General features: G+C 45.2%; 1 protein-coding gene across 1 annotated transcript in view; it reads right to left on the bottom strand.

Moving 5' to 3' along the window:
* Positions 1-15,776, bottom strand: part of LOC137551920 (vomeronasal type-2 receptor 26-like) — a 135,011-nt gene that overhangs the window by 72,793 nt on the left and 46,442 nt on the right. The window lies entirely within an intron of this gene.

Consider the following 15,776-nt stretch of genomic DNA (forward strand, 5'->3'; position numbering starts at 1 on the left):
CTCGGTGTGTATTCGACCCCACAAGTGGGGCTTGCACTCTTTTGCAGGTAGGCACTAGTCTGTTTTTAAGTAGCGCTGCTCATTTCCTTGCTATGTACTAATGTAATTTGTTTTTGGTCAGCTGCTCCCACTTAATAGCCATGCTTTTGGTGTATATGCAGAGCTTCTGTTTGGGTTCAAGGTGCGTTTGTAGTTCCTGGGGGGGCTCAGCGCATCTCTGATGGAGGCCATTCGGAGGCGGCCTGGTGTTGCGCTGATCCACCTTTTGCGCAATTTTCAATTTTATTTGATTAGCCGCACCCAGGCTATGCATATACATAGGTTAGGATTTAGTTAGTGTTAGGCCCCTCCCATGGAGGATTGACTTCTTCGCAGTGGGAGGGACGAGTACTTAATAGGTTGCATGCAAGCTGTTAATGGAAACCAACATCCTCCTCTAGTGGTAGACAGGTCATGTGTATGCTCGGTGTGTATTCGACCCCACAAGTGGGGCTTGCACTCTTTTGCAGGTAGGCACTAGTCTGTTTTTAAATAGCGCTGCTCATTTCCTTGCTATGTACTAATGTAATTTGTTTTTGGTCAGCTGCTCCCACTTAATAGCCATGCTTTTGGTGTATATGCAGAGCTTCTGTTTGGGTTCAAGGTGCGTTTGTAGTTCCTGGGGGGGCTCAGCGCATCTCTGATGGAGGCCATTCGGAGGCGGCCTGGTGTTGCGCTGATCCACCTTTTGCGCAATTTTCAATTTCCGATTTTATTTGATTAGCCGCACCCAGGCTATGCATATACATAGGTTAGGATTTAGTTAGTGTTAGGCCCCTCCCATGGAGGATTGACTTCTTCGCAGTGGGAGGGACGAGTACTTAATAGGTTGCATGCAAGCTGTTAATGGAAACCAACATCCTCCTCTAGTGGTAGACAGGTCATGTGTATGCTCGGTGTGTATTCGACCCCACAAGTGGGGCTTGCACTCTTTTGCAGGTAGGCACTAGTCTGTTTTTAAGTAGCGCTGCTCATTTCTTTGCTATGTACTAATGTAATTTGTTTTTGGTCAGCTGCTCCCACTTAATAGCCATGCTTTTGGTGTATATGCAGAGCTTCTGTTTGGGTTCAAGGTGCGTTTGTAGTTCCTGGGGGGGCTCAGCGCATCTCTGATGGAGGCCATTCGGAGGTGGCCTGGTGTTGCGCTGATCCACCTTTTCCACAATTTTCAATTTTCGATTTTATTTGATTAGCCGCACCCAGGCTATGCATATACATAGGTAAGGATTTAGTTAGTGTTAGGCCCCTCCCATGGAGGATTGACTTCTTCGCAGTGGGAGGGACGAGTACTTAATAGGTTGCATGCAAGCTGTTAATGGAAACCAACATCCTCCTCTAGTGGTAGACAGGTCATGTGTATGCTCGGTGTGTATTCGACCCCACAAGTGGGGCTTGCACTCTTTTGCAGGTAGGCACTAGTCTGTTTTTAAGTAGCGCTGCTCATTTCCTTGCTATGTACTAATGTAATTTGTTTTTGGTCAGCTGCTCCCACTTAATAGCCATGCTTTTGGTGTATATGCAGAGCTTCTGTTTGGGTTCAAGGTGCGTTTGTAGTTCCTGGGGGGGCTCAGCGCATCTCTGATGGAGGTCATTCGGAGGCGGCCTGGTGTTGCGCTGATCCACCTTTTGCGCAATTTTCAATTTTCGATTTTATTTGATTAGCCGCACCCAGGCTATGCATATACATAGGTTAGGATTTAGTTAGTGTTAGGCCCCTCCCATGGAGGATTGACTTCTTCGCAGTGGGAGGGACGAGTACTTAATAGGTTGCATGCAAGCTATTAATGGAAACCAACATCCTCCTCTAGTGGTAGACAGGTCATGTGTATGCTCGGTGTGTATTCGACCCCACAAGTGGGGCTTGCACTCTTTTGCAGGTAGGCACTAGCCTGTTTTTAAGTAGCGCTGCTCATTTCCTTGCTATGTACTAATGTAATTTGTTTTTGGTCAGCTGCTCCCACTTAATAGCCATGCTTTTGGTGTATATGCAGAGCTTCTGTTTGGGTTCAAGGTGCGTTTGTAGTTCCTGGGGGGGCTCAGCGCATCTCTGATGGAGGCCATTCGGAGGCGGCCTGGTGTTGCGCTGATCCACCTTTTGCGCAATTTTCAATTTTATTTGATTAGCCGCACCCAGGCTATGCATATACATAGGTTAGGATTTAGTTAGTGTTAGGCCCCTCCCATGGAGGATTGACTTCTTCGCAGTGGGAGGGACGAGTACTTAATAGGTTGCATGCAAGCTGTTAATGGAAACCAACATCCTCCTCTAGTGGTAGACAGGTCATGTGTATGCTCGGTGTGTATTCGACCCCACAAGTGGGGCTTGCACTCTTTTGCAGGTAGGCACTAGTCTGTTTTTAAGTAGCGCTGCTCATTTCCTTGCTATGTACTAATGTAATTTGTTTTTGGTCAGCTGCTCCCACTTAATAGCCATGCTTTTGGTGTATATGCAGAGCTTCTGTTTGGGTTCAAGGTGCGTTTGTAGTTCCTGGGGGGGCTCAGCGCATCTCTGATGGAGGCCATTCGGAGGCGGCCTGGTGTTGCGCTGATCCACCTTTTGCGCAATTTTCAATTTTATTTGATTAGCCGCACCCAGGCTATGCATATACATAGGTTAGGATTTAGTTAGTGTTAGGCCCCTCCCATGGAGGATTGACTTCTTCGCAGTGGGAGGGACGAGTACTTAATAGGTTGCATGCAAGCTGTTAATGGAAACCAACATCCTCCTCTAGTGGTAGACAGGTCATGTGTATGCTCGGTGTGTATTCGACCCCACAAGTGGGGCTTGCACTCTTTTGCAGGTAGGCACTAGTCTGTTTTTAAATAGCGCTGCTCATTTCCTTGCTATGTACTAATGTAATTTGTTTTTGGTCAGCTGCTCCCACTTAATAGCCATGCTTTTGGTGTATATGCAGAGCTTCTGTTTGGGTTCAAGGTGCGTTTGTAGTTCCTGGGGGGGCTCAGCGCATCTCTGATGGAGGCCATTCGGAGGCGGCCTGGTGTTGCGCTGATCCACCTTTTGCGCAATTTTCAATTTCCGATTTTATTTGATTAGCCGCACCCAGGCTATGCATATACATAGGTTAGGATTTAGTTAGTGTTAGGCCCCTCCCATGGAGGATTGACTTCTTCGCAGTGGGAGGGACGAGTACTTAATAGGTTGCATGCAAGCTGTTAATGGAAACCAACATCCTCCTCTAGTGGTAGACAGGTCATGTGTATGCTCGGTGTGTATTCGACCCCACAAGTGGGGCTTGCACTCTTTTGCAGGTAGGCACTAGTCTGTTTTTAAGTAGCGCTGCTCATTTCTTTGCTATGTACTAATGTAATTTGTTTTTGGTCAGCTGCTCCCACTTAATAGCCATGCTTTTGGTGTATATGCAGAGCTTCTGTTTGGGTTCAAGGTGCGTTTGTAGTTCCTGGGGGGGCTCAGCGCATCTCTGATGGAGGCCATTCGGAGGTGGCCTGGTGTTGCGCTGATCCACCTTTTCCACAATTTTCAATTTTCGATTTTATTTGATTAGCCGCACCCAGGCTATGCATATACATAGGTAAGGATTTAGTTAGTGTTAGGCCCCTCCCATGGAGGATTGACTTCTTCGCAGTGGGAGGGACGAGTACTTAATAGGTTGCATGCAAGCTGTTAATGGAAACCAACATCCTCCTCTAGTGGTAGACAGGTCATGTGTATGCTCGGTGTGTATTCGACCCCACAAGTGGGGCTTGCACTCTTTTGCAGGTAGGCACTAGTCTGTTTTTAAGTAGCGCTGCTCATTTCCTTGCTATGTACTAATGTAATTTGTTTTTGGTCAGCTGCTCCCACTTAATAGCCATGCTTTTGGTGTATATGCAGAGCTTCTGTTTGGGTTCAAGGTGCGTTTGTAGTTCCTGGGGGGGCTCAGCGCATCTCTGATGGAGGTCATTCGGAGGCGGCCTGGTGTTGCGCTGATCCACCTTTTGCGCAATTTTCAATTTTCGATTTTATTTGATTAGCCGCACCCAGGCTATGCATATACATAGGTTAGGATTTAGTTAGTGTTAGGCCCCTCCCATGGAGGATTGACTTCTTCGCAGTGGGAGGGACGAGTACTTAATAGGTTGCATGCAAGCTATTAATGGAAACCAACATCCTCCTCTAGTGGTAGACAGGTCATGTGTATGCTCGGTGTGTATTCGACCCCACAAGTGGGGCTTGCACTCTTTTGCAGGTAGGCACTAGCCTGTTTTTAAGTAGCGCTGCTCATTTCCTTGCTATGTACTAATGTAATTTGTTTTTGGTCAGCTGCTCCCACTTAATAGACATGCTTTTGGTGTATATGCAGAGCTTCTGTTTGGGTTCAAGGTGCGTTTGTAGTTCCTGGGGGGGCTCAGCGCATCTCTGATGGAGGCCATTTGGAGGCGGCCTGGTGTTGCGCTGATCCACCTTTTGCGCAACTCACTGATAGTACCACAGTTTGATAGTGCTGCCCAAAAAGTTATATGCATCCGTGGACCGAGGCTGTGGGGACGCAGATTTTAGTACCTAAATACACGATACAACATGTTTTCCAGGGTCTGAGGCACATACAGATGGTCCCGATCATCATCATCATCATCATCATAGAACTCTTCTCCTGACCCCTCCCCCCCACCACCACCTCCTCTGCCACCCCAACATCCCCAGACACAGACCCCTCATCGTCCTCAACCTTAACTTGGGATGCTGGCTCGAGTCCAACCTCCTCCTCCACATCAGGCCCCATCATCTCCTCAACAGCAGCCCTCAATAATCGCCCTGGCGCCGGACCGAGGACACAACGCTCTCATCCGGGGAGGGCTGCTGACCACTGGCTGCTGGGGTGGATGTTATAACTTGCGTGAGGCATTGGCTGTTGCTGCTGTTGGGAGTGCTGCTCTCAGCGGAGGTCTGTGAGAAACTCATGATGGGCTCACGAAACAAGGTGAACGAACTGCAGTGGCAGTTTGACTGTCTGTAAATAGTAACTGAAGCAAATCACTGGCTAACGAGCTGAATAATACCAGTGAGCAGTACAACCTAAGTGAAGGGTATCACTGCCAAATGAAATGATTAATACCAGTGAGCAGTGAGCACAGTACAACCTAACTGAAGGGTATCACTGGGTAATGAGATGATTAATACCAGTGAGCAGCGAACACAGTACAACCTAAGTGAAGGGTATCACTGGCTAATGAGATTAATGCCAGTGAGCAGTGAGCAAAGTACAACGTAACTGAAGGGTATCACTGGCTAATGAGATGATTAATACCAGTGAGCAATGAGCACAGTACAACGTAACTGAAGGGTATCACTGGGTAATGAGAAGATTAATACCAGTGAGCAGAGTACAACCTAACTGAAGGGTATCACTGCTAAATGAGATAAATAATACCAGTGAGCAGTGAGCACAGTACACAATGTCACTAACGAAACTTAATGGATGACCAGCACTGGCAGTGGCAGTGTGATTGTCTGTAAGTAGTAGCTGAAGTGTATGACTGGCTAGCTGAATACAAGTGAGCACTCTGAACCTGCCTGCCTGCACTAAACACACTAATCACTTACTGCTTTTTTATACAACACTAAGCAAGAGTAAAATGCAATAAAGTGTGTTTATTTCATGGGCACAACTGATCCCAGCTGGCACTGAAAGTACATTTTTTTTTTTTTTGCAACAATAAGCAAAGAGTGAAAATCAATAAACTGTGTTTTTTGGATGGGCACAACGGATCCCAGCTGGCACTGAAAGTACTGTTTTTTGGCAACAATATCTAAAGAGTAAAAATCAATAAACTGTGTTTTTTGGATGGCACAACTGATCCCAGCTGGCACTGAAAGTACTATTTATTTTTTTTGCAACAATAACCAAAGATTAAAAATCAATAAACTGTGTTTTTTTGTTGGGCACAACTGTTCCCAGCTGGCATTGAAAGTACTGTTTTTTTGGCAACAATATCCAAAGAGTAAAAATCAATAAACTGTGTTTTTTGGATGGGCACAACTGATCTCAGCTGGCACTGAAAGTGCTGCTGCCAGTGGTGAGGCTGGGGCACTGTGGCTGCTGCTGCTAGTGGTGAGGCTGGGGCACTGTGGCTGCTGATCCCAGTGGTGAGGCTGGGGCACTGTGGCTGGCCTGGCTGGTGCTGGCGCTAGCTCTGTCTCCCATTCTAGTCCCTACTTACCCCAAGCTAAACCCCAATGTGAATGGCGGAGTGAGCTGCATGGTCGGGTATTTATATACCCTAACACGTGACCCGCTCGGCCAATTGCAGCTATGGTCACAGCCAGCTAGGCTGTATGACCATAGCTGTTAAAAAATGCATCATCGACGCTAATTGGCTGCCTCAAAGGTGTCAATAAGCGAGGGGAGGAGACCGAACAGCGCGGCTGAGCAACATGCGGTGCTTGGCTGGGCTCGAGCTGAACCCAAACACTGCATTATTCAGGGAATAACGAACAGTGGCGAACACTGTTCGATGAACACTAGCTCAAATCACAAATTCGGATGAAATCTGAATAGGTGTTGTTCGGATTTCTTGGTGTCTTGGATACAAACTCAATCGTAATTAGAGGGAAAAGGATGGAAGAGTTACACAAAATAAAATATAAACTGTGTAAACTGTATAACAGCAAATAATCAAATTCAAATGTAGCCATGTTAGAGTTCATTAGTGCTCTGCTCTCCTCTAGTTGTATAATTTCACTTTTACATTGTATGACACCTAACATTATATAGACACCAAAATTAGTGATGATTGTAGTAAATTTCACTTTGGTAAAATATCACATAAAAATCCACAATAACACAGAATTACGATTTAAAAAAGTGCAATTCCCACATCTATAATCCCAGCCAAAACTTGCAGCTAACCTCCCCGCTTTAAGAACCAACTTTAACCAACCAACCCCGTCACTGCCACATAACGCCAGTCCTGCATTCCCTTCACTGGCTACCTATAGAATGGAGGGTCCTATTCAAGATTGGCCTACTGACATTTAAATCCCTGAATAATCTAGGCCCTGGATACATGAAAGATATGTTACAGCTGCGTAGCAATCCCCGCATTCTCAGATCCACAGGTTCTAATAATCTAGTCATACCCAGAGTCCACTTGGAAACTGTTGTCATGCCGCCCCTACGTTTTGGAACTCCTTACCTCAACAGATCAGGACAGCCCCATCTCTGGACGTGTTTAAATCCAGACTGAAAACCCACCTGTTCAATCTGGCATTTGCAGAAATATAACTTTTGTTGTGTGAATACTTCATCCTACTAATTACTGAATCTGAGAGAGCCTAGGCGCTTTGAGTCCTATGGGAGAAAAGCGCTATAGAAATGTTATTGTATTGTATTGTATTAAGAAAGGTAACTCACCCTGTTATTTTTCCATGACATTAACTGCAGAGAAATATTCAGCTGCTGATCATCAGGTGCCGATCCATCAAATTCACCCACTTCATTCATTTTTATAAATTTTCTTTGGGGTTGTACATATGATATCCAGTTTTCAATGTGCAGAGAGCTGGGTAGTTCTCCCTTCTCATTAAATAATATTTCTTTATTGTTTAAAATTGTAAAAGATACTCTTCTCAGGTACTTAGTGAACTAAACGAAAAGTTTAAGAGGATGTAAGCATATTAATCTCATAAGTTGTCAGCAATGATGTCTGTATGTATGAGAAGTGGGTGGTGTCCATGACAGCTGTTAAAGAGAGTAGCTCAGCTTGCCAGATAAGGATGCCATTTCCATATTGGCTGAGATACAGGAAAGTATACTGCGGGCAGTTTTCCTTTTTGACACATGTTTTCATGTTTTCCCACCAGATACCAGGTTTTGTGGTTGACTCCTCTGGTGTTGGGAGACAATTGATATGCCTCCACTAGACACAAGGGAATGCAAATTTTATTTCATGCTAGCTGAAGTCCCAGTGTTGCCCAGATATGTGTTTGGTTGTGGTTGGGTCCAGCCACTTTTTCTAGCCTTGACAATAGCATTTTGTAGCACACTCCATACTCCTACCACCCTCCCTGCTCTCCTCACCTTTCTAAGCCTCTCACAAATGTTTTTTCTCTCCTGAAAACTCTCACTCCCCCTGCAGCTCCAAACATTCCCATACAACATTTAAATCCCACTGTCATCTGTTGACACTTTCCTTTCTCCTCCTCCTGCTCCCATTCTTACACTGTTAATAGCAGAGCCCTTAACTCCCTTGCCGGTCCAATTTCCGCAGCAAGGGGGCAGCGCAGCACTTTTTTTATTTTATTTTTTTTAAATCATATAGCAAGCCCAGGGCTCGCTACATGATAGCTGCTGAGCAGCGGCATCCCCCCGCCCACTCCGATCGCCTCTGGCGATCAGAGTAAGCAGGAAATCCCATTCAGAACGGGAATTCCTGCTGGGCTTCCCCGGTTGCCATGGTGACGGATGATGTCACCAATGTCATGGACGTCGGGATGTCAGAGGGAATCCCGATCCACCCCTCAGCGCTGCCTGGCACTGATTGGCCAGGCTGCGCAGGGGTCTTGGGGGGGCGGCTCGGCGCGGCAGGTAGCGGCGAATCGGCGGGTAGCGTCGGCGATCGCATACCACATGCAGCTAGCAAAGTACTAGCTGCGTGTAGGAAATTTTTTTGGGGAAAATCGGTCCAGTGGGGCCTGAGAAATCCTCCTACGCAGGTTACCCCGAGCTGAGCTCAGGATAACTGGCAAGGAGGTTAAACCTGGTACATTGGGTCATTGGGTAACTGGGGGTTCAAATTCAGAGAAGAGGTGGAGCCACAAACAGCCAATCATTTGAGTGATAAGCTGTTTTCATTCTCACATTCCTGATGCCAAGGATCCCAAAGCTCACTAACGTGGTCATGGAGTGACTGTGTGTCAAGTTTATGAAAAGTGGACAGTGCCAACAACAACCAAATGGAAAAACGTTAACTGCAACCATTATTACACTGTTAATGGAAGGGTTCTTAAACTTAGCACAGTTAAAGGGGCAGTTTAATGAAAATTATTATTTACATTAATCACATATCAGTTATTTAATATGGAGAGCATATCTTTCTCCATAGACCTTGTGTTAAAAAAAAGTAGATGCTATCACTTAATTTTGCTTTGGCAGAGAGCTGAGCTGGCTCATTAGCATACTATGCGACGGGCTTCAGCCTGCTTATAGCAGACACTCCAGCTGATAACGCTGACTCACACACCACAGAGAGCTGAGCTGCGTCACTATGTGACGGACCGGACTTCACTGATAGCAGACACTCCAGCTGATAACGCTGACTCACTCACTACAGAGAGCTACTGTTCTCTGTAACTAGCTAAGTAAATAAACAAACAGGCTGCTACATAAGTACCTAATTAGCAGCCTGCTTTATCTATTCACTTAACTAGTTACAGAGAACTCAGAACAGCAGCTCTTTGTAGTGTATGAGTCAGTGTTATAAATCAGCTGGAGTGTCTGCTATAAGTAGGCTGAAGCCCGTCGCATAGTATGCTAATGAGCCAGCTCAGCTCTCTGCCAAAGCAAGATTAAGTGATAGCATCTACTTTTTTTAACACAAGGTCTATGGAGAAAGATATGCTCTCCATATTAAATAACTGATATGTGATTAATGTAAATAATAATTTTCACTAAACTGCCCCTTTAATCACTGGGTGGCTGGGATAAATTTTCAGAAAGGTAGGTGGAGACTTCAAAAGCCAATCAAATTTCTACTATAGCTTTTCAAGGGGAATGTTTAAATTGCTGCCATTCTTACACTGTTAATGACAGAGGCAGTACACATTAAGATGAAGGGGTGGAGCCATAAACAGCCAATTGAATTGTTCGCTTGACTTTAATGGGAAAATTTAAACTGCTTCCATGCTTACATTATTGATGCTAAGGACCCCAAAGCTCACAAACTTAGTCATTGAGTTACTGTGTGTTAAGGTAAGAAAAAGTACTCAGACTCAACAACCACATACATACCCGAGCAAGGCCGGGTCTTCAGCTAGTTGTCTATAAATTACGTCTGTCAAATATGAAGGCAAGAAAAATAAACTTTAAGGTGTTGCAATGCGACAATTATCAGCAAGAAAGAATACAAAAAGCTAATGCCAGCAAGTTAAGCAAGTGAAATATCTTAGGTCTTTCTAGCTTCTTATTGAGCTGATCCCAGAAAGCTAATTTTATTAAATGAGCAGGCCAGCAGCTATCCTAGGCAGAAAAATGTTCACTGTTATACAGTGATGGCCAAAGGTTTTTAGAATGGCACAAATAGTGGTTTTCACAAAGTATGCTGCTTCATTGTTTTAAGATCTTTTTTGTCAGTTGTTTCTATGGTGTATTGCACTATAATCACAGACATTTCATAAGTTTCAAAGGCTTTAATTGACAACAACACCAGGTTTATGCAAACAGTCAAAATAGGCAATGTTGAGGATTGACCACAGGTTCTCAATTGGATTAAGGTTTGGGAAGTTTCCTGACCATGGATCCCAAAATTTCAATGTTTTGTTCCTAGAGACACTCATTTATCCTTTTGGCCTTATGACACAGTGCTCCATCATGCTGGAAAATACATTGTTCTTCATCAAACATTTCTTGGATGGTTTGAAGAACTTGCTGTTGGAGGATGTTTTTTTGGCACCATTCTTAAGTCATGGCTGTGCTCTTGTGAGTGAGTCCACTCCCTGGGGTGAGAAGCAGCCCCACACATGAATGGTCTCAGGATGCTTTTTCTATTGGCATGAAATAGGACTTATGGTAGCACTCAACTTTTCTTCTTTGCACAATCATTCTGCCAGATACTCCAAACATTAAGAAAGGGGCTTCATCACAGAAAAAGACTTTACCCCAGTACTCAGCAGTCCAATCACTGTACTTTTTGCAGAATGTCAGCCTGTTCCTTATTTTGTTTCTTGGAGAGAAGTAGCCTCTTAGTTGCTCTTCTTGACACCAGGCTCATCCTCCAAAAGTATTTATCTTACTGTGCATGCAGATGGACTCACACCTGCCTGCTACCATTCCTGAGCAAGCTATGCACTGGTGGCACCTTGATCACACAGCTGCTGAATCATCTTTAGGAGATGGTCCTGGTGTTTGCTAGAATTTCTTTGGGGCCCTCAAGCCACCGTCACAACAGTTGAACCTCTGTCCGCAAATTTCTTTGTGATCCAATAAATGGTTGATTTAGATTAGGGGTAGGGAACCTATGGCTCAGGAGCCAGATGTGGCTCTTTTGATGGCTGCATCTGGCTCACAGACAAATCAGTAGGGGCTGATTCACTAAGCTACACTGCTCAAGCAGCACAGCTTATTGTAATAGCCAAAGTAACAATTTCAAAGTAGGCATGCTACTGCTGTAGTATGCACTGCTAACTTACTCATGCTCTTCCAAAACTAACGGCTGCTCCAATTGTCCCACCCTGGACCCTGTCACGTCCAGTGACTTTATAGCACAAGATCCCCACACTTTGATTGATTGTCACTTGACATGCAGCTTATTGGGCCAAAGTGCGGGGATCTCGTCCCAAAGTAAATAAACCCCCAAGTCAGCTAGCTAATTGAACAAGCTGTTAGTTGGTATTTCTCCTGTCTGGCTCTCGGGAAAATTGCTGATGTTGGTGAAACCCAAGAGAAGCTGAAGACGTGTCTGACACTTCCGCTGCCCAGTGGATCAACTGTATACACATCACCATGGCAACAGGGAGGTGGGCCCTCTGTTGTGCATGCACATTGTCCCAGTTTGAAATATACTGTATGGCTCCCACTGAATTACATTTTGAAAAATGTGGCGTTTATGGCTCGACCAGCCAAAAAGGTTCCTGTCCCCTGATTTAGATGCAGTCTTATCCTTCCCTGTGAAGCCCTACTTATGCAAGCAATAATGACTGCATGTGTTTCCTTGCAGGCAACCATGGTAAGCAGAGGAAGAACAATCATTTCAAACACCACCCTTTTTTTAAAGCATCCAGTGTGCTATTCCAACTCAATCAGCATGACAAAATTATCTCCAGCATTGTGCTCATCAACACTCTAACCTGTGCGAATAAAAAGTTTACTGAACTTATTTTAACGGGTCTTTTGTGGCAGGGCTAAAATGCAGTAGACATATTTTTTTTTGTCTTGTTTTTAGTTTTTTGAGGAAGAGGGGAGTTTACCTCAATTTCATGGCAAATAGAGATGGCCCAAACGGTTCGCCGGCGAACGGTTCCAGGCGAACTTCCAGTGGTTCGCCTTCTCCGGAAGTTCGATTTGCCCCATAATGCTCTATGAGGGTCAACTTTGACCCTCTACATCACAGTCAGCAGGCACATTGTAGCCCATCAGGCTACACTCAGCCCTGGAGCCACTCCCCCCCTTTTATAAGGCAGGCTCCGCCGGCCATTACACTCACTCGTGTGGCTGCAATAGTCAGAGTAGGGCGAGCTGTTGCAGATTGTTTCTCCTAGGGAAAGATTAGTTAGGCTCTTGGCTTGTTAGCTTGTTCATGGCTGAATCTTATTGCTGTAAAAGCACCACACAGCCTTGATAATTCATACTGTGTGTGTGCTACTGCCAGCGACCCAGCACATTCAGTGACTGCCTGTGTGTGTGACAGGGAGCTGCACATTGTAATACCCAGTACTGCATATGCCCAGTACCTGTTGTGTTTAGTTAACCCACCTCATCACTGCATATACCTAGCTTTGTGTTGAGTGAACCCAGCTCACTGCATCTAACTACCCAGTACCTGTTGTGTTTACTTAACCCACCTCATCACTGCATATACCTAGCGTTGTGTTGAGTGAACCCAGCTCACTGCATCCTACTACTACCTGTTGTGTTTACTTAACCCACCTCATCACTGCACATAGCTACCTGTGTGTGTGACAGGGAGCTGCACATTGTAATACCCAGTACTGCATATACCCAGTACCTGTTGTGTTTAGTTAACCCACCTCATCACTGCATATACCTAGCTTTGTGTTGAGTGAACCCACCTCACTGCATATACCTAGCTGTTGTGTTGAGTGAACCCACCTCACTGCATCTACCTACCTTTTGTGTTGAGGGAACCCACCTCACTGCATCTAACTACCTTTTGTGTTCACTGAACCCACCTCACTGCATCTACCTACCTTTTGTGTTGAGTGAACCCACCTCACTGGATGTTGCGCACCAGTCCAGCACAGCCGTCACTACGCAAACAGCTGTTTGTGGTGCGTTACACAGTGAGTTTGGTGTGTCAGCATGAAGCAGTACACTATTTATACTCCCTGATTGATGTATACACATGCAAGATGTTTGAAAGCACTTTAGGCCTGCAATTTAGCATTCAATGTTATTTCTGCCCTTAAAACGCTGCTTTGTGTCAAATCCAGATTTTCCCCCGGGACTTTTGGTGTGTATGCCACTCCGCCATGCCACACTCCAGGTGTTAGACCCCTTGAAACATCTTTTCCATCACTTTTCTGGCCAGCATGAGTGTTTCCAGTTTTCAGCAAGTTCGCCTCCCCATTGAAGTCTATTGCGGTTCATGAAAGTTTGCGCGACCTGAACCTTCCGCGAAGGTTCGCGAACGTGGTTCGCGAAGGTTCGCGGACATGGTTCGCAAACCGAAAATCTGAGGTTTGCAACATCTCTAATGGCAAATAAGAACTTTGCAATTCATCTGATCACTCTACATAACATTCCAGAATACAGGCAAATCGCCATCATAAAAACTAAAGCAGCAAACTTTGTGAAAACTAGTGATGGGCCGAACCTCCGATTTTAGGTTCGCGAACCGGGTTTGCGAACTTCCGCGGAAGGTCCGGTTCACACAAAAGTTCGCGAACCGCAATAGACTTCAATGGAGAGGCGAACTTTGAAAAATAGAAAAAATTATGCTGGCCACAAAAGTGATGGAAAAGATGTTTCAAGGGGTCTAACACCTGGAGGGGGCATGGCAGAGTGGGATACACGCCAAAAGTCCCGGGGAAAAATCTGGATGTGACGCAAAAAAGCGTTTTAAAGGCAGAAATCACATTGAATGCTAAATTGCAGGCCTAACGTGCTTTAAAACATCTTGCATGTGTATACATCAATCAGGTAGAGTAATTAGAGTACTGCTTCACACTGACGCACCAAACTAACTGTGTAACGCACCGCAAGTTACCAGCTGTTTGTGTAGTGACGGCCATGCTGGCCTACTGCGCAACATGGCGAGATTGCTCTTCCTCACTCAGAGATGTCAGATAATGTGTGACTGCCTTCTCAACTTTCCATGGCATTGTTAAAAAGCTTACATTTTGTTTTTAAATTACATTTTCTACTTGCTGTGTACTTGTTCAGTACCGCTACAATGAAAATCCTATGGAGGCGGGCAAGTCTGGCATTGTGACCCCGGGTAATGGCCGGGGAATGAGGGTTTGAATCCGGTGTGGAGCCTGAGCAACGGCTACCACTACACATCCAAGGAGGGCAGCGGGCAGGCATGCATGCCCGCCCGCCCCGAGGTAGTGACCAAAAATAACAATACAGGAGGAGAACTTTCGAGGCCCTGCTGTGTATTTGAATGAATGTACTTAGTAGTAAAAATGTTTCTGTACCGTGTTAGCCAAACAATATATGTAGGTAGAAAAAAACAAAGTCTTGTAAAAGTAATACCTTTTAATGGCTAACTGATAAAGTTAAATAATGCAAGCTTTCTGGGATCTAGTCCCCTTCTTCAGGCATATTTCTAGATGTTAGCTGTAGTAAAACACTGATGCAGGGAAGCTGCCATCTTCATGCAGAACTAGTCTGCCATCTTCATGCAGCTTCCCTGCATCAGTGTTTTACTACAGCTAACATCTAGAAATATGCCTGAAGAAGGGGACTAGATCCCAGAAAGCTTGCATTATTTAACTTTATCAGTTAGCCATTAAAAGGTATTACTTTTACAAGACTTTGTTTTTTTCTACCTACAATGAATGTACTTTAAATCCTTTAACGAGAACCAGTTATGGCGGGCAAAGATGACACCACATTCCTTTCATGAGAATCATATGGGGCGGGCAAGTCTGCCATTTGTGACCCCGGGTAATGGCTGGGGAATGAGGGATGGAATCCGGTGTGGAGCCTGAGAAACAGCTACCACTACACACCCAAGGAGGGCAGCAGGCAGGCATGCACGCCCGCCCCGAGGTAGTGACCAAAAATAACAATACAGGACTCAGGAGGACCTTTTGAGGCCCTAATTGTAATTAATCAACTTTAAATCCTTTAACGGGAATCCGTTATGGAGGGCAAGTCTGCCATTGTCACCACAGGTAATGGGCGGGGAATGAAGGTTGGATTCCGGCCCGTAGTTGGAGCCTGCAGAGACCCATGCAGTAGCTTCCCTGACCGTGATTTGCAGACCAGGCATCTGTGGTCAGATGGACCCTTGACCCAGCGGAAGACAAACCAAGTCGAAAGCATTTGCCAGGAATGTTTTACGGAGGGCAAATTTTTTGCCATTTTTTTAAATTGTTTGAAACTGTAGATGGTTGTATTTTTAAATTGTTTGAAATTGTAGATGGTTGTATTTTTTAATTGTTTGGAACTGTAGATGGTTGTATTGCGTTCCGGAGTTGTAGCCTGAGCAACGGCTACCACCACACATCCAGGCAAGGAGGGCAGCAGGCATGCACGCCCGCCCGCCCTGAGGTAGTGACCAAAAATAACAATACAGGACTCAGGAGGACCTTTTGAGGCCCTAATTGTAATGAATCAACTTTAAATCCTTTAACGGGAATCCGTTATGGAGAG

Source organism: Hyperolius riggenbachi, chromosome 1 (assembly GCF_040937935.1).
Source record: "Hyperolius riggenbachi isolate aHypRig1 chromosome 1, aHypRig1.pri, whole genome shotgun sequence".
Lineage (NCBI taxonomy): Eukaryota > Metazoa > Chordata > Amphibia > Anura > Hyperoliidae > Hyperolius > Hyperolius riggenbachi.